The sequence below is a fragment of the Echinops telfairi genome, unplaced genomic scaffold (genome assembly GCF_000313985.2).
Source record: "Echinops telfairi isolate 266 unplaced genomic scaffold, ASM31398v2 ScPeMD7_7468;HRSCAF=8506_0, whole genome shotgun sequence".
In the NCBI taxonomy this organism is placed as follows: Eukaryota; Metazoa; Chordata; class Mammalia; order Afrosoricida; family Tenrecidae; genus Echinops; species Echinops telfairi.
The window spans coordinates 38,800,493-38,819,896 of record NW_022111369.1 but is presented as its reverse complement, the minus strand read 5'-3'; the positions used below and the strand labels follow the sequence as shown (position 1 = coordinate 38,819,896).

The window sequence follows — 19,404 nt, the reverse complement described above, 5'->3', positions numbered from 1 at the left end:
CCCTTCAGGACCAGTGGTGTGAGTGGAGATACTGGGAAGGTAGAGAGAGGGAAGGTTGGAAAGGGAACCGATTACAAGGATCTACATGCGACCTCCTCCCTGGGGGGCGGACAACAAAAAAGCGGGTGAAGGGAGACATTGGAAATGGCAAGATATGACAAAAAATAATTTATAAATTATCAAGGGTTCATGAGGGAGCTGGGAGTGGGGAGGGAGGGGGAAAAATGAGGAGCTGATTCCAGGGGCTTAGGTGGAGAGCAAATGTTTTGAGAATGATGAGGGCAGTGAATGTACAGATGTGCTTTACACAATTGATGTATGTATGGATTGTGATAAGAATTGTATGAGCCCCAATATAAAATGATTTACAAGAAAAAGAAACGTATGACTACAATTTGTAAAATAGAGAGTTGATGTGTTTGAGGGACAGCAAGAAGATCAGCCCCTGGATCAGAGTGAGTGAGTGAGGACAAAGTAGAACATGAGAGTCCTGAGGAGTAGCGAGAACATAGATCATGTCAGGCCTTAATGGTAATGGTAACACTTTTAAGCAGAGGAGGACTGTGATGTAACTCAGATTTTGAAAAGATCTATGGTTGCTGGCAGTGGGTGAGCAGAGCAGAAGTTGGAAGGGCAGAAGCCTTCTGTTTGTGTCCCATTGCCTTGCCTGGAATATTGCCTGGCACACATTAGAGCTTCCATAAATGCTCACTGAGTAAATCAATGGAGATATATATGGCTGGTTACAGAGTTTATCAATATAATTAATAGCAACTACTCAAATGACAGATGCTTTCAAACAATGGAATTTTGAACAATAGTAGTCATTATTTAAGCAGTTAGAACCAGTTAAAAGTTTCCCATACTAATACACACCCACATTTAACCCTACCACATCCCTTTAAGTGCTGTGAATTGGATCCAGAATATTATTAGTGTAGAAAATGAAAAAAAAATCACAGACATGATTTATTGAAAAGCAATTGTTCTATGTAATGCCCATAGAAGGAAATTCTTTCAGCCAAGATTGTTTTTAATTTCATAACGGGTTCAACCTGATCCACTTCTCCTTGAATGAACCCACTAATTAAGACAGTGGCCTACCTAGGTATGAGTGGGTTGTATTTGAACATCTATCACAGGACAGTCTCACTGAGGATGCTCAAATCATATTCCAGGATCACTGGAAATGGAAGTCAAGGAGAAAAATGTTTCCAATGTTAAAAGGTGTTTGCTTCTTTTCATTGAGCTATGAGTAATAGGTTTAAGAAACAAAACAGTTCAAAACCATTTGCATGGTTCCTAACTCCTTTAAAAGTGCCTCCTCTTCCTCGTATTTGGAAACCAGATTATACAAACAAGCTTCTGAAGACGAGAAATGCCTCCGGACCTGGTCGAGGAGGTGTTCTTCTGGTGAAATGGAAATGCGAAAGCGGCACACCTGCTTCCAGCTGGCGCTCCCCGCTCCACATATCTCACACGGCCGTGCCATGTGAAGTCTTATCCAAGTCAAACACGGAGCAATTTTGAAGTAGCACCTAAAGAGGAACCGGGACAGAGTTTGCCAACAAAACCCCAGACCCTAAAAGTTCCTGCTGCACAAGCTCTATTTTCATTTCCTTGACCCATTTGCAGAAAGTTGTTACTGATGGCCTGCTCGGCCTCCCTGTACACAGCACACCAATAATAAACAGAGACCAGCTGACACATCAAGACACCTGCAGTACACTCACAGTGCTGGATTGTTCATCCAAGGGTAGGTTTGGACTGAGGGTGGATGGGTAGCCAATCACTAGAGCAATACACACACACACATACATGGACACATCAGAAGTTTTCCAAGGACCCTCCTGAGGGCTGCAGGGCTGCCAAGAGAGCTCATAGAAAAGAACCGGGCTCTGTGGAAAGCAATGTGTGAAAAGACCTCTGTATGCAGTCATCCCCTTGTATCCTAAGCACTTGGACTTGCTGAAACTAATTTTGTAAAAGTTTGGTAGAAACTACATGCAAGCCTTTGCACAAAGACTGTAAGGCACTGAGTTTAGTATTCCAGTTGCTCAGGATCCAACTTCTTATTTATTCATAAATTACATATCTGCCAATGAAAATACTTTGTTGAAGGTCTGATCAAGCAGGTGCATTCAGGTAACCTGAAAAGCCTTCACTAACATCTGAAAACTTTTGAGAACTGGGTTTCTTGGAATTGACAACAAAAGTATTTTTTTATTCCATGAATTCAAGTGTAAAATATTTTTTTCCAAATAATTCAGAAAGTAAGATTTAAGTTGGTAATGGATCAATTGGAATGTATGTAATAATACTGACTGCTATGAAAGCAACTTATTTTAAATACATTCAAATACAATAATCACCATCTTCAAGGGCTCAGTTCAGATTTTAAAAGTTCAGAACATTCCGTGTTTTTTTATTAATATTTATGACAGAGAAAGGGAAAAAAGGTAATTTTATTGCTGTGCAACCTCAAAGACCTATGATCCAACCCATTTATCATAATATTTTTGAACAGGATAAATTCTATGAAGGATCATGAGAATGAAAAATATTGAAACCAAATATGTAACCCAGATTCAAAAGTCACTGCCATCAAGTTGATTCTGACTCGTAGCGCCCCTTCAGGACAGGGTGGAACTGCCCCTGTGGGGTTAGCATCACAGCACTGCCAGCAGACCACCTCCAGGTAGGGACTGTGACCTCACCTGTAAGATCATCAGGAATTCAACATGGAACTCCTAATTGTTGGCTTTGATTCAAAGCCTATCTTCTGCATGTCTTCCTTTTAAATGTGTTATTGGTCATCCTCCTCAAGAACAAGGAGAAACTGACCACGGCTCGAGAGTCTCCTCAAAATTGTGGTTTAGAGACTCCATATTGAAATATTTTGGTTCTGTCGCAGTTGTTTCTCATTAGCAAAGCACATCTCTCTGATGGTCTTTAAAACCACTTACATGACGTTTTAGGAATAGTCCAAACCAATCTTGGACAAGAAAGAGCAAACCAGATGTGGGTTAAGAAGTAACCTTTCTCCAACTGTAGAAAGGCTGTGAGAAAGATCCAAAGCTGGGGGGTGGGGAGGAAGTTTACCTTAAAGAATTGCACCTGGGCCTACTTAGTACCTCCTCCCTTGCTCTGGTTCTAAATATATGTTCTCAGATTCCTCGTGGTCAGGGATAGAACTTGAAGGAATTAAGAATTCATATTGGGAAGGGACCAACATGAAGTATCATAAATCACAGGAGAAATTCAGACGTTAGCCCAAGGACTAAAGTCAGCCATTAAAGAGGTTGAGCAAGGGCTTGACATAGTCGATCACTTTGATTGAAATTAAAGGGAATAAGGAACCCAGCTCACTTTACTAGCCCAGGTAAAGGATGATGGTGGCTGGACTACAGCAATAACAACAAAATGGATACCCGGGGTAGTTTTTGACTTAACAGATTGAAGAGTCAAAAATAGTTAATGCCTATGCAAAGTGCAAGGAATAGTAGCTGAAATATTTTTATATTTAAATTATAGCTGAAGATATATAAATAGGAACTGAGATTTAGAAAAAAAAAGATTCAACCTAGTCCAAGGAGTGCATGAAGCAGCTGACACATGTCATTTCATTGGGTCTGTCACTACTCTATAAAGTATGTACTATTTAAAATATAGTGAGCCCTATGTCCTGTGTTGCATGGAAAGGATGTGGCGTAAGTGAACTTATGATCCAGAGTTGTTAATTTCCAAACCTATGCTCATAATCACCACCTAGACAGTCTTTTCCCATTTGTGTAGGTGGTATGGCCATTTAGTTAATAATAATGAGAGTATTGTGAAGAGTGGGGTTCAATTATATACACACATATATATCTTTAAATTTTTAATGGATAGTCTATATCATTTATCAGTTTCATAATCTCATAAGCTAAAATAGACTAACTATTTTAAACAGGCCAATGGATTAAAAGCACTTAATAATAAGTAGAAAGCCTTGAGGAGAATAGGGACTCCAGAACACTTCACTGTGCTCATAAGGCACATGAACATGGATCAAAAGGCAGTTGTGCTAACAGAACAAGAGAATTGTGCATGATTTAAAATCAGATAAGGTGTGCATTAGGATTACATCCTTTCACCATAGTTATTCAATCTGTTTGCTGAGCAAATAGTTAGAGAAGCTGGATTATTTGAAGAAGAATAGGACACCAGGATCAGAGGAAGGCTTATTCACAACATTCAAGATGCAAATGACACAATCTTTCTTGCTAAAATACTTGTTGATGAAGATCAAGGATGCAGCCTTTGGTATTAATTACAACTCAATGTAAAGTAAACCAAAATCCCCACAATTGGGGTGGGGAGGGGAGGTACCATCATGATCAAAGGAGACATGATTAACAGTGTCAGAGATTTCATCTCATTTGGGTCCATAGTCATCAGGGAGGCAGCAGTCAAGAGATCAAACACAGAATGGCATTGGGTAAATCTGCTGCATGAGACCTCTGTAGAGCATTGAAAAGCAAAGATGTTACTTTGTAAACTAAGCTGTTCCTGACCCAAGCTATGGCATTTTCCATTGCTTCATATGCATATAAAACTTGGATATTGGATAAAGAAGAGTGAAGAAAATTTGATACCTTTGAATTTTGTGTTGGACAAGAATATTGAAAGTACCATGGACTGACAAAAGGACAAATAAGTCTGTCTTGGAAGAAGTATAACCAAAGTTCACCTTAGAGGCAAGGATGGAAAGATTCAGTCTTACATACTTTGGACATGTTGTCAGGGAGACCAGGCCCTGGGGAAAGACATCCTGCTCAATAAAGGAAAGGGGCAGTGAAAAAGAGGAAGGCCTGCGGGTAGATGGAGTGACACAATGGTTGCAACAATGGGCTCAAACATAGGAACAATTGTAGAGAGGGTGTAGGACCAGGCAGTATTTTGTTTGGTTGTGCAGAGGGTCACTAGGGGTCACAACCAGCTGGATAGAACCTAGAACCAACATCAACAATAAGAAGAAACAAATAAATGTTAATTTGACATGGTATTTCTCAAGCTCTACGTGCAAATACTTGGATAAATAAAAAAATATTGCTACTAGGTTTCAGTTAGTACCTACATGGATTTATAACAAATAAAATATGTTTAAAATTGTTTTAACAATCAGTAGATGGCTGTAAGCAAGTTTTCTTAATAATATACTTTGAGTAGTCTATTATTTATGAGACTTCAAAAATGGTCAAATCAAAACAATGGGTCTGAGGAGATCTGCTGGACCAGTTAAATTCAAAGCAGATGTGTCAGAACATAGCGGAGGTCACAATGGCTACTTTGGGGATTCCAAAGGAGTAATCATAATATGTTTATCAAAGATCCAGGATGAACATGGGAGCTTACTATGAAGAAGCTGTGAGGAAACTGGTTGTGTGGAGAGATTGCTTTATATCATGACAAAGTCATGCTCACTCATTCTTTAAGGGTAGGAAGGCCTGTCTTAGGAGAATTTTATTAGGAAAGCTTAGCTCATTCACCCTACAACCCCAAACTTACCCCTTCAGAGATCCTTTTGTTTTAAAACTCAAATATAGTTAAAAGGAAGATCATTTGAATCCCTTGCAAATGCCCCAAATTGCCATTCAGGCATAGCATAAATCAAAGAACTCAGGATTCTTCCAGGAAGGGTTTAAGAGACATAGACACAGCTTGTGGAAGAATATGAACATCGATAGAGGATATGTTTATAAATAATAGCTTCACACTTTGATGCTTTGTTTTAATAAAGGTTTGTATGATTTTTAACAATGCATTTTTTTGCTTCCCTTCTGAACATTACTTGTAAGAGCGTTTAGAAGTCCTGCTGGGACAGTAGTGAAGAGTTGGCTGCTAACTGAAACGTCAGTGATTGTAATTCACCAAGCGGCTCCATGGGATGTAGGTGAGGTAGTCTTCTTCTAGAAAGATTTACAGCCTTGGAAACTCGATGGGGGCAGTTCTACGCTGTCCTACTGGGTTGCTCTGACAATTATTTGGCATTAACTCAATAGTAATGAGGGTTTCTTTTCATAAGAATTTTTTTAAAGTCTATGCATGTCTTAAAGTTTTGACTTATCAGATCTCATTCAACAGACTTTAGAGAGGTAACTGTCTGTTTCTTAAGCTCCCGAAAAGATTCCAGGTTGTGGGTCATAATAGTTTATAAGCTATTAGTGTTTCTCAAAAAATGGGACGGCAGGACTCTGAGAGGGCTAACTAAAATGAACATTTGCTTCTCTTTCTGCTGTTCTAAATAAGAATCTCTGCGACGGGTCCAGAAACTAGATTTTAACTGGTTTAAGAGATGATTATGTACAAAATATTTTTGACAACTATTTATATATGGTATTTGTTTATCTGCATTTATAATATAGAAATAGTTCTGTAATTAAAGCTATGCTAATCATCTACAAAATGTGAAATGCTGACACTGTCCATTGAGGACATACCACTTTACAATTGAATAATTTTGTTTAACCCAGTTAACTGTTTCTTTGTTTCATTTTTCAATAAGACTTCATTTCTCACCATTCCCAAACCAATCACTGGTGTGTGAAATAGAGATGATGACTCCTGAGTCAACAGGAACTGCTTCTTGCAAACTGTTCCAAACAATTTGCATGTCAGAGCTATACTATGCCCATTCATAATAAATTTAGGCCATGGAAAGTTTACAGGAAATTTTTCCAAATAAGGCTTCCGTAGAAAACATGTGTCAGATTTGTTTTCCTATGTCAGAACAATGAACACAATATGAATGGATGTAACCTCTTCTGATGCTCAGAAGTAGTTGTTGTTCTATTGCTCAGAGACTTTAAATCTTCCTGAAGCTGACCTCCTATGAATCTGGGAGATCTGCCCTGTGCAGCTCTATGTGCTACACTGCACAATCCTGGGGTCACCATCCACATCGTAGTTTCTAATGGGCAGCTTGGGGCCATTGCTTAGAGACAATAATTAAGTCAATAATAATAACAATAATTCAATTCTAATTAGAGTCATTTTTTTACTACTTCCTGTTGCAGTGTATTGGAAAATATGCCCATTATTTGAAATTCTACATTTAAGCTGATTTAAGTGGCTTTAAAAGCACACTGACACATATAATCAAATTATACATTCACTAATATAACTGTACTGTTAATTCTATTCAGAAAAACATAGTAATAGAGACTGTGAAAACTAGTCACAGACTTATAATTTCTCCCTTTTTTAGTTTTAATATAAAAAATATAATTTATTTTAATCTGGAATATTTAAGTCGATATTAAGTCACTATTAAATCATTTCTACAGTATTGGCATTTGTTATTAAACTTACCCATGATGATTTAGAGAATTTTTTCCTATTACAGAAATATGTTATGAAAATAATTGGTTAGGTAAATGACTATTAAAACAAGGAGAATTCAGTGTAATAACCCCACTTAACATTTATATTAGAGCAAGAAGCAATCTTTCTCAAACATTTTAATAAATTTGCCATATTTTCTACCTTTTGGAGGTATTCAGATATCTAGGTTAAATGGTGTGCCTCATCCTCCAGAAAGATATGTTAAAATTCTAACCTTTGTGAACGTGACCTTGTTTGGATATGATATATTTGAACATATACATTACATTGACATGGAGGTCAATCAAAATTAAGTGTTTCCTAATCCACCTTAAGAGAGATCCTTCTAAAAGAGGAAAAGGCACCAAAAGAGACAGGCAAACAGAGGGAAACCATGTGAAGATGTTTGTTTCAACACCACTGATAAGCCAAGGAACACCAGGGCCTGTCAGATGCTGAAAGAGGGAGAAAAGGAGAAAAAAAAAAAAAAGAGCCTTCCCCAGATTTTGGAAGGATTATTGTCCTGGTTATATATTGATTTGGAATTCTAATGTCCAGACCCTGACATTTTTGTTTAAAGAGACACACATTGTGGTTTTTTTTTTTTTTTACTACAGCTCTAAGAAACTAATATGCTGATTTAATAAATTTATCCAAAAAATAAATATTTCCTTTTTCTTTCTTAAGTCTTCTAAATCCAAGTACAGGGAGTCTGAATGTGAATTGGGCTCAAACATAACCATGGTGTGAGGATGGCCGGTGCTGCTTCCTGTTGGGTACAGGGTAGATATGAATAGGAATCAACTCATGGCAACTGAGTAACAAATACGAAATACTTATAACTCAAGAAAGTGTTTAGATTTAACTTTAGGGGTTTATTAAAATTATACTTTCTTTCTGGGGGGAAGAGAGGGAGAGGAAGAGAAAGGGGGAGCCGATTGCAAAGATAGATACATAACCATACACCCCTCTACAGGGGGAAAAACAACAGAAAACATGGGGGAAAGGAAACAGTGGTCTGTGTGAGAGATGAAAACAATAACAATGTACAATCTCTCAGTGGGTACCGAGGGTTGGGGTTAAGGGAGATAGCTGATACCAAGGACTCAATAGAAAGTAAATGTCTAGAAAAGAATGAGGGCAACTTATGTACAAACATGCCTCAATTGATGTATGGATTGTGATAAGAGTTGTACAAGCCCCCAATAAAATTATTTTTAAAATATTATACTTTGTTAACCACACATTTAAAGCATATTTTATTTTACTCAACTAGCTTTTATAGTATTTGTTGAGCAAAGTAATCAAAAGTATGTGTAACGTTTTCAGAAAATAAAAAGTAAACTTCGTAAGCACATAAGTCTATTTTATGTAGCACAATAGTTTTAATTTTGGAATATTGTAGTGAAGGAAAGCAGAAAATATATTGAGATGGAAAATTGCAATCAACACTTGCTTATTTCAGAACTAAGAAACCCCACAAGATGCCCCTGACACTATTCTTCTTTCTAGTTGCCTACTTTATTATTACTGTATAGCATTATTAGCAGTTCTGTGATATGGGAGAGAAATATCAGACTGAACCTACCATGTGCCACTCAATGAATTAAGCAAAGAGTCAACAAATAAATGAGAGAATGTTGCTACCACCTCTAATCAACTTAATAAGCCAAATCACTACCACTGAGTCTATTCTAACTCATAGTGACCCTACAGGACAGAGTAGAACTGATCAAGTCAGTTTCCATAATTCTTTAGATGAGCAGAGAGAGCCTCATCTTTCTTCCTCGGTGAGGCTGGTTGTTGCCGATGCTGGTCGTTGCTGACCTTTCAATAAGCAGGTACTGTGGGACCCACTCCATTCCTCTATAAGGAACCCATATTTAATATGCTGTTGTTAGGTGCCGATAACATCACTCTGTGAGCCGGTTTTGACTCATGTACAACAGGATGAAATGTAGACCCTATGTACAACAGGACGAAATACCACCTGGTCCTGTGCTATCCTCACAATTGTATGTAAATATGTAACTGTTGCGTTTAAATTAATTAATTAAAACATGTAAATATTTAATATATGCTATACATTTTCTCTTTTTATGTATTTATTTTATTTATACCCAAATAGGTAAGCCTTGTTGATTACAGGAGATTTTTTTTAAATTTAAAAACACCTGTGTTTATTTAATTACTCTTTTTTTACATGTTTACATAAATTTATTTAAATTTTTAAAATCATTTTATTGGGGCTCATACAACTCTTATATATATACATCAATATACATCAATATATACATCAATTGTGTAAAGCACACTTATACATTCATTACCCTCATCATTGTCAAAATTCGCTTTCCGCTTGCGTTCCTGGAATCAGTTCCTCATTTTCCTTTTTCCCCTTCCACTTCCTCCCCATTCCCACCTCCCTCATGAACCCCTAATAATTTATAAATTATTATTTTATATTATCTTAGACTGCCTGGCGTTTCCCTTCTCCCACTTTTCTGTTGCCCATCCCCAGGGAGGAGGTTATATGTAGATCCTTGTAATCGGTTCCCCCTTTTTACCCCCCCTTCCCTCCCTGTATGGCCACTCTCACCGCTGGTCCTGAGGGGTTCATCTGTCCTGGATTCCCTGTGTTTCCAGTTCCCCGCTGTACCGCTGTGCATCCTCTGGTCTAACCAGGTTTTCAAGGTAGAATTGGGATCATGGTAGTTGGGATGAGGAAGCGTTTAAGAACTAGAGGAAGGTTGTGAGTTTCATTATTGCTACACTGAACCCTGAGTGACTCATCTCCTCCCCACAATCCCTCTGCAAGGTATGTCCAGTTGTCTACAGATAGGCATTGGGTCCCCATCACGCGTTCCCCTCATTCACGATGATATGATTTTTCCCCCCATCTTTGGTGCTTGAAACCTGGTCCCCTCGGCCCTTCATGATCACACATGTTGGTGTCCTGCTTCCATGTGGGCTTTGTTGCTTCTGGGCTAGATGGCTGCTTGTTTACTTTCAAGCCTTTAAGATCCCAGACTCTATATCTCTCCCTTCAACACCTCATGTCCACTCAGGCTTGTGTGCTTCTTCTCTGTGGGCTTTGTTGCTTCTGAGCTAACAGGAGTTATTTTTTAAAGAACCTCAAATGCAAGGAAATTTTTTCAGCCAGTAGAACCTACTCCATATGAAATCTTGCCAATTAGAGCATTTCTATATTGGCAAAGTAATAAGCTTTCTGTAAAAATGTGAATTAAATTTGATTTCTTTAGCATTGACATTAATCCTAAAATGACAACTGCATTTAGCTCAGTTAAATCCTGGAATTAATTTTGGCCTAAATAAAGCCAGAAACGGGATATAATCAATGAAGACAAATGGGTGTACAAGAAAATGTGGTGAAGAAAACGGATGGTGCCAGGCTATCAAAATATATAGCATCTTGATATATATAGATATCAAGATATAGCATCTGGGGTCTTAAAGGCTTAAAGGTATACAAGCGGCCATCTAGCACAGAAGCAACAAAACTCAGATGGAAGAAGCACACCAGCCTGTGTGACCACGAGGTGTCGAAGGGATCAGGTATCAAGCATCAAAGAACAAAAAATCATATCATTGTGAATGAGGAGGAGGGTGGGGTGGGGACCGAAAGCCCACCTGTCGGCAACTGGACGTCCCTTTACAGAAGGGTCTTGGGGAGGAGACGAGTCAGTCAGGGTGCAGTGTAGCATGGATGAAACATACAACTTTCCTCTAGTTCCTAAATGCTTCCTCCCCACCCACTCTCATGGTCCAAATTCTACCTTACACATCTGGCTAGACCAGAGGATGTACCCTGGTACAGATAGGAACTGGAAACACAGGGAATCCAGGACGGATGATCCCTTCAGGACCAGTGGTGAAAGTGGCAATAACGGGAGGGTGGAGGGAGGGTTGGGTAGAGAGGGGGAACCGATTATAAGAATGTACATATAACCTCCTCCCTGGGAGATGGACAACAGAAAAGTGGGTGAAGGGAGACATTGGACAGTGTAAGATATGACAAAATAATAATTTATAAATTATTAGGGGTTCATGAGAGGGGGGAGCAAGGAGGAAGGAGGAAAAATGAGGAGCTGATGTCAGGGGCTTATGTGGAGAGCAAATGTTTTGAGAATGATGAGGGTAATGAATGTACAAATGTGCTTTACACAATTGATGTATGTATGGATTGTGACAAGAGTTGTATGAGCACCCAATACAATGATTTTTTTTTTAAAGCCAGAAACAGAAGGCATCAGAGGACATCGTAAATTAGTGGCATAGTAGATGGTACAGGCAGTGATAAGTTCACAGGTTTGTCCAATGTAGTAGAATGGCAAAGTGCCTTCAGGCCTTTCTAACAAGAAATAGTTCTTGGTTGTTAACAGTAAGTGCACGTGAAGAAGTAGACTGCCCTGTTAATTGTTTTGTCTTTGTCATTGCTTTTCTCCTAAATCGATACGTACTTGAAGTTCATTCACCGTATCTCGCTGTTGTTCCTACGTGCCTTTTAGTCAGTTTTCACTCATAACAACCCTATGTTCCCAGGACTTTGCCCTGTTCTGAACCCTCGCCATTATTGCTTGAGCCTGTTATTGCAACCACAATGTCAATCCATCTCCTTAGTGATGTTCTTCTTTCATGCTGACTTCCAATTGAGAAGACCATATTCAATTATACCAGAATGCCAGAGGTGTTGTTTAATTTAGGTTTAGGTACACAAACATACGAAAGGAAGGAAAACTTAACTTCCCTATACCATGTACAATTGAGTTTCCTGACCAATGTTATATAACAACCCACAAATAACAGCAACATGACCCTGATGTTAACACCCAGTAATTCCTTGTGATGAAAATAGTAAAAGCTTTGGCAAAGAGAAGAAATGCCTTTGTCCTTATTCTAATCCTCTTTATTCCGTCGCCTAGTTTCACTGTTTGTCTTTTGGCCACCCTACGTGCCCATGCCACAAATGTTCCATAAAGTGAAATGGTAGTGAACGTTGCTTCTTTCCTACCGTGTTGAACTGATTATAATTTAAAATTTGGCACAAATTTCAGGTGAATGTTCGAGAGGTCTACAAAGGGAACACTGATATTAGTGAAGTCTGCAAAAGGATAGCATTTGCAGAAGGATAACATTTAGAAGAGTTGTGAAAGGCGGAGGAATAGAAACCAGAACGCAAAGAAGAAGTAGGATAAGTGAAGTGCATTAAGGGATTGCAATGACTAAAAGAAAAGAAAATGTGTATTAATTGTTGAAGATAAGACTCATCAGCATTAACATCATACTCAATGATCATTTACTGATCAAAGATAAGTTATCTACTAGGACAGCAGACATGGACCTGGAAAATGCTTAATGTATTTTGTTTTCCTTAATGCATATTCATAAGGTGAAATACTGTCTCATGTGCTGGTGAATTTGTATTACAATTAAGGGACACAGAAACATGGTGTGAACTAAGGGAAATTCTAAATGATTGGGTAGGTAGAACCATGCCAATAGGATGTATGAAACACTAGTAGAGGGGATGGGTCAATTTTGCCATTCCATTGAATATATAAGTATGACCCATCTCAGAAGCAGGAAGCAAACTCCTCAAACCATCAAAATAGAAGAGCCAGCAGAGGAATGGGTGTGAGATCCCTGCCAAGGTTGGGGAGGAAGCAGAAACACCAGAGGTCACAGACCTAGATCAGGAGACAGAGCAGAGGAGCAGCTTCCTGGCCCACAGAGGCAAAGGTCAACGGACTTTGTGGTTGAGAGGTCAAAGGTGAGAGAGGCATTCCTGCCTGCATGACAGAGAAGAGGTGCTATGTAAAAGAACTGTATACTAGCTTCCCAAATAAAACCTCATAATCATCGACAGTGTCTGTGAATTCTTCGTGGCCACGGCAGTGAATTATCAAACCCAGCAAAAATGTGGAGTGCCTTGGGAGGGGTGAGTGAGGTTAGAACCGTGTAAGGGGGCATGGAGGGCACAGTGTGTGTCTGCTTTGTGGCAGTTGGCCTTGGGCTGGTGTGGAGTTGGGTTCGTCTTCTCCTTTGTACAATCATTAGACGGTCACATGTGACCACCATCCCATTTCCTCATAACAAAAGAAGACAGGTTGGTGTTTTTTTCTTAATGGTACATGTTGATGGTTGACTTGGGGTTAATTATCATGGTTAAAGCTGAAAGTAATATAAGTAGATAAGTATCAAGATAAACAACATTTATTGTACAGTTTTAATCTTGAGATCGCAATTTCGTATTTGCACATTGCATTTAAACCACATCCTGCATGCTTCAAATGTTGGAGAGTTTAGGATTGCAGGTAACTCTTTTTTATCTGATACATTGTCTCAGGGTTTATTTTGAATCTTTTTCTAGCATGATAGAAAAGGATTTTGATATCATTAAAGATACTTCTAGACTACGGAGCAAAGGAAAGAGAACATTAATGTCATTTTATTTTTAGTTAAGACCAGCTAAACCTACAATTTATTCCAGAATTTTCCATAAACTCCAAATTATAATAGTCACAAACATTGGCTCTCATGTAGATTTTTAGAACATTCAAATGTCGAATCAATCTAACCACCTGCCTTTTACAGATGAGGAAATTAAATTACAAAGTTATTGATATCTGGACATTGTTGTTGCTAGGGGGCCTGAAGTGAGTTCGTACTCCCCAAGGCCACGTGCACATCAGAAGGAAACAGTGTCCAGTTACACAGTATCCCCACACTTGCTGGCCTGCTTCAGCTCATTGTTGCAGCCACTGTGTAAATCCATCTCCAAGAAGTTCTTCCTCTCTTTCCCTCCCCTCTACTTTACCATTATGGTGTGCATTTTCAATGGTGGTCCCTCCAGATACCATATCTAAAGTACAATGAGATGTAGTCTCTCCATCCTCTCTTTCAAGGAGTATTCTAGCTATGCTTTCTACAAGACGGATTTGTTTATTCTTCTGTTTACCTATGGTACTTTCAGTATTCTTTGCCTACAGCATAATGAAATGGACCAATTTTTCTGCACTTTCATATTCCTGATCCATATTTCACTTGCACGGGAGGCCATTATAAATACCATGGCCTAGGTCAAGTCCAAAGAGCTCTGGTACCATACTGATTCAGCAGTTCAAACCCACAAATAACTCCACAGGAGAAAGATGAGGGTGTATGCTCCCATAAAGATTTGAAATTATCAGAAACCAAAAGGGGCAGTTCTCTTCTGTCCTATAGGATTGCTATTAGAATCTACCTCTGGCCATAGATTTTAGGTCAGGCACATCTTAGTCCTAACCGTGATTTATTTATTTGACACTTAAAATTGACACTTATTTATTTTTGACACTTAAAATCGATGCTGTCCAGTGGTCCAGGTGTGATGACTTGGGTGCTATTGACAATGCGGCGTATGTCCTTATGAGCCCAGTAAGAGCAGCAGGAAGGGTGGCGTCACTTGCCTCTCCTAGATTGTCAATGAGCCTTCTTCCTCCAATCCTGATGCCTCTTTCTTCTTCATACTGTCAATCTTCTGGGCTCATTTATTTAGCACACGGATTGAATAAGTACTATGAAAAATAGATTCGGACACACAACTTTCCTGATTTTAAACCACGCATAAGTTCCATGTGAGCAAGGTTCAGTGTTCTAGAAATTCCATTCTTTTCCATCTTAGTGCAATAAATGGTATGGAGGTGGACATATCTAATGAACCCTGGTGGCATAGTGGTTACACATTGGACTGTGATCCGCCAGGTCAGCAGTTCAAAACCACCAGCTGCCCCTCAACTTTCTACTCCCTTAACTCAGAAACGCACAGGTGCAGTTCTACCCTGTCCTATAGGCTTGTGCTGAGTTGGCATCGACTTGATGGCAGTGAATTCTGGCTTCCCTGTTGCCAGGAGGCAAGAGTCAGAGGTGCCTGAATGCTTCATCCTTGGTTAGCTATTCTGACACCAACCATTCCTCCCACACCGCTCACAGAAACATGGTGAGCTTGCTAATTCATTACACTGGCCACACAGAGCTCACAGGCAGTGCTCAGGGGTTATTAGAGAAGTCAGGATCAGCAAACAGTAAGGATACAGTCAATGGCTTCCTCATCCAGCAGCCAGGTCTCCCTCTGGTCCTCAGTCTCTCAGTCACATGATCCCTTGGCTCTTGCCTACTTGATCCCGGAAGAGTTAAACAGTCTCAAGCCAGATGAGGAAAAGGTACCCCATAGCCAAGGCGCTGCCCTGAGTCCCCATTCCATCCTCTCTGGTGCATCTGATTCTGGAGGCCTCGGCTACTCAGAGATCTTGAACCTATTCCAAGGTTCTCGGGGTCACTCCGCAGCCTGCTTACAGCCAGGGAGGTGGTAATGAAAACTGACCAGTTCCCTCTCTGACGTGCCCTACCCAATAATTTGATGGGAGTGAACAGACACTTGGGTAGAAGAGCCGGATTAAGAAACTTTAGGCAGTTGCTGTCTAGTCTTACGAATTCCTGTCTCTGCCAGTGCCAAGCAAATGGCCTCTCAAAACTACGCACAACCACGGCCAGCATCCTAACTGTCCAAAAAGGGGCTGTGCCCAGCGGGGGGTGTTGCCCGGGGATTACATGAGCAAGAGGCAACAACAGGAGCTGATGACCCTCATGATGTCTGGCGACAAAGAATCTCTGCCTTCCCGCCATCAGACAACCTTTTCAAATGGGTAGGGACCATCCATGGAGCAACTGGCTCCATCTACGGCGACCCAAGGTGTCAGCTCTCCCTGGAGTTCCCCAGTGGTAACCCTTTCAATGTGTCCACAGTCAAGTTCCTCACCCACTGCTACCACCCCATCGTGGACACTCAGGGTAACATCGGCCTGGACATCCTCCAGGACAAGTGGCCCGGAGTGTGATGTCAGGACCATTCTCCTCTCCATCCAGAGCCTGCTGGGAGAGCCCCACAACATAGTCAGCCCTTAGAACACACATGCTGCCGAACTCTGGAAAAACCCCACCGCCTTTAAAAATACCTGCTGGAAATGTGCTCGGAGCATTTTAAAATACCTGGAAATGTACTCAAATACCTGGAAATGTACTCAAAGCAGTTCTCCAGCCAAGAGTCCTGACCCACCCTGTCCTTGTGTTGTCTGCTCTTCTGTAGAGGTCTGCCCTTCCTCCCCTTGATTTCTGTGTAGAACTCTCTATATTCAGCTGTGGTGTCATTTTTGTTTTTTCTTTGTTTAATTAAGTATCCATTTGCACCCTTGCGATAAATATACTAAATAAATAACATTTGGGGTTAAATTTCCCCCCCACAACTACAGATTGTTATGATCCACCCAGCTGAATGCCTTTGAATATAAAGTAAAATAAGTAAACCGTGTTGATACCCTCTACTTTCAGCCAGCAGTCATCTGAAACTTGCAGTGATAGCCTTTCTTCCACGTTCTCTTCTAAACCCAGTTCAAATTTCTGGATGTTCCCTGTTGATGTACGACTGAAATGATGGTATTATCTTTAGCAATTGCTATACAATATTTTACTTATATGTGATATTAATGATATTGTTCAATAATTTCCACATTCAATCTTTCTTTGGAATGAGCACAAAATGAAAACTCTTATATTCAGTTGATTAAACCCTGGTGGTGTAGTAGTTATGAGTTGGGCTATGATCCACAGAGTCATCAGTTCCATACCACCAGTAGCTCTGTGGAAGAAGGACTGGCCTTTCTCCTCACTTAAACAGTTACAGTCTCAGAAACCTGCTGGAGGTCACTATGAGTCAGCATTGACTCAATGGCAGCAAGTTTGTTTTGTTTTTATTTTACAGTTAGTTGGCCCACTATCTGTTTTTTAAATGTTTTGTGTCATAAAGTGGTGAAAGATTTCCATGCTACATCAGGTCTTTGAAACATTGCAGTTGGTATTCTGTCAATTGCTGGAATCTGTTTTTTCACTAATGCTTCCAATGCAGTTGGAATGTCTCCCTTAAACACCACCTGTTCTTGACCTGTACCACCTCCTGAAATGGATGCATTTCAGCCATTATTTTTTGAACAGTGAATGTATTTTCCTTTCATCCTTTTTTATGCTTACAGTAAGCATTCAATATACAGCCTATAGAATAATTGATATTGTAACTTAAGGCTTGAATTGTTTCCTCTAAACTTTCTACCTTGAGAACTACAGAGCATATTTTTTCCTCTTGGTTTTCTAACCCCAAGTCTTTGTGCAATTTAATACTGAATGTTGTGTTCTCCAGCTGTCCTTTGACATATTCTGTCCAGTTCTTTTGCTCCATCATTTCTTCTCTTTCCTGTGGCCACTCTACACTCAAGAGGAAATTTCAGTCTCTTCTGACATGGGGTCTTTTCTTTCTACCCTTTCTTGTTATGCTTTTTCATGGATGATGTGTTTTATGTCATCTTGCAATTTGTCTGGTCTTCAATCATTAGTGTTCAATGAGTTAAATCCGTGCATAAGGTGATATTTAAATTCAGGTGGTGTGAGATCCAGCCTCACATCTGGATGGGTCCTAAGGGGCAGTTGTATAATTGAAGGGAAGAAATTAGGAGACAGACAAAAGTTTTGGGGTGCTCACCTGAACCAGAGCTTCAGGAACAAGGTCTGAGTAGAGAGAGAGAGATTGTATTCTCAACATCAGCTTATATGCAATTTGGGCAAGCAAGGCCTTCTAATTACAGGTATGAACCTACTTAACAAAACGGGCTCTACTCTAACCCTAATGGTACCTAAGTAACCTAACATCAGTTCTGGAGGCAGAGGAGGAGCGAGTGACTGTCCCCTGAGCAGTGAGAGCCATCACATATGTCTGCTACTATAGTTAGAGCTATGGGCCAGATAGCACACAGCTATTATGGAAGAATATTGTGGGAATCATTCTTGGCTATGAGAATGTGTCTGGGACTCATCTCCAACCCACAAGTGGGATGCCCTCCGTCCACCCAGAATCCTAGCCCACGAGGTTTCTTAAAATATAAGAACAAAGAGTTCATCTGTATACACTCTCTTCCCATTCCTCAGTTTCCCACAAGGTCATAGTTTGCTACATATGTAATTGTATACTAGAATCTAAACAAGAAGGGGGTGCGGGGTTGGGGGCAGGGACATAAAAGCGAGCTGATGTCATGGAGTTCAGGAAGGAAAATAATGTTTTGAAGCTGTGGTAGCAATTGTACAATGCCACTTGATGACATCGAACTGTGGAATGATATGATGCCTGTATTAACTCCCAGTAAAATGGTTTTGTAAAAAAAGAAATGAATCATGGCACCTAACAGAAAAAACAACAAAGGAGCCATAGTGGTGCTGTGGCTTAAGCACTAGGCTGCTAACTTTAATGTTCATGGTTGAAACTTGCCAACTGCTTCCCAGTTCTACTATGTCCTGTAGGATCTCTTTGAGTCAGAATTGACTTGGTGGTAACAGGTTTTATAGCCTATGACTTAACTGGGAGAAACTAACTACCTTTGATCTACAAAATGCTAATGTTCAAAACTGACCATACACTGAATCTGTGTGAAATTATTAGTCTAAAAGCTTCCATGCTGATGTTTCAATACAGACTCTGACTGTATGAATACGGTGCTCAGATGAACAGTTCAGCAATTTCTCTCCATGTATGGTTTTTCATATGCTTTAAAAACAAAGTAACAATTTAAAATCACAAAATTATTCTGGGAATTATAAGTTATATCTGAGGTGTTTGTAAGATTGCAAGGAGGCACACAGACACCACCACCACCACCACCACCCAAAAAAACAGAAAAAAGATCCTCAGAGTATGCATTTTTCCTGCTAGGCGAGCATCAATCAACTCACTTTGAGTTTGTGCACTTAGTGGTGTTTCCTGAAAAAGTTCTCTCTGGTCACAGTGAGTTATTTTATAAAAGCAGTTTCACTAGAACCTCATTTTTTATGATGGCCAACTTAAAACAGCATGCAGCTGTGAAATTTTGTGTCATACTCTGGAAAAAATGCCGCAGAAACTGTTGTGATGTTGAACACAGCTTACAAGTACAGTGCTATGGG

General features: G+C 39.8%; 1 protein-coding gene and 1 pseudogene across 1 annotated transcript in view; one reads left to right on the top strand and one right to left on the bottom strand.

Moving 5' to 3' along the window:
• The window catches only part of LOC105978661, a 6,086-nt pseudogene extending 4,594 nt beyond the window's left edge, over positions 1–1,492 (bottom strand).
• The window catches only part of CFAP299 (cilia and flagella associated protein 299), a 683,777-nt gene that overhangs the window by 529,965 nt on the left and 134,408 nt on the right, over positions 1–19,404 (top strand). The gene's annotated exons all lie outside the window — the stretch shown is intronic.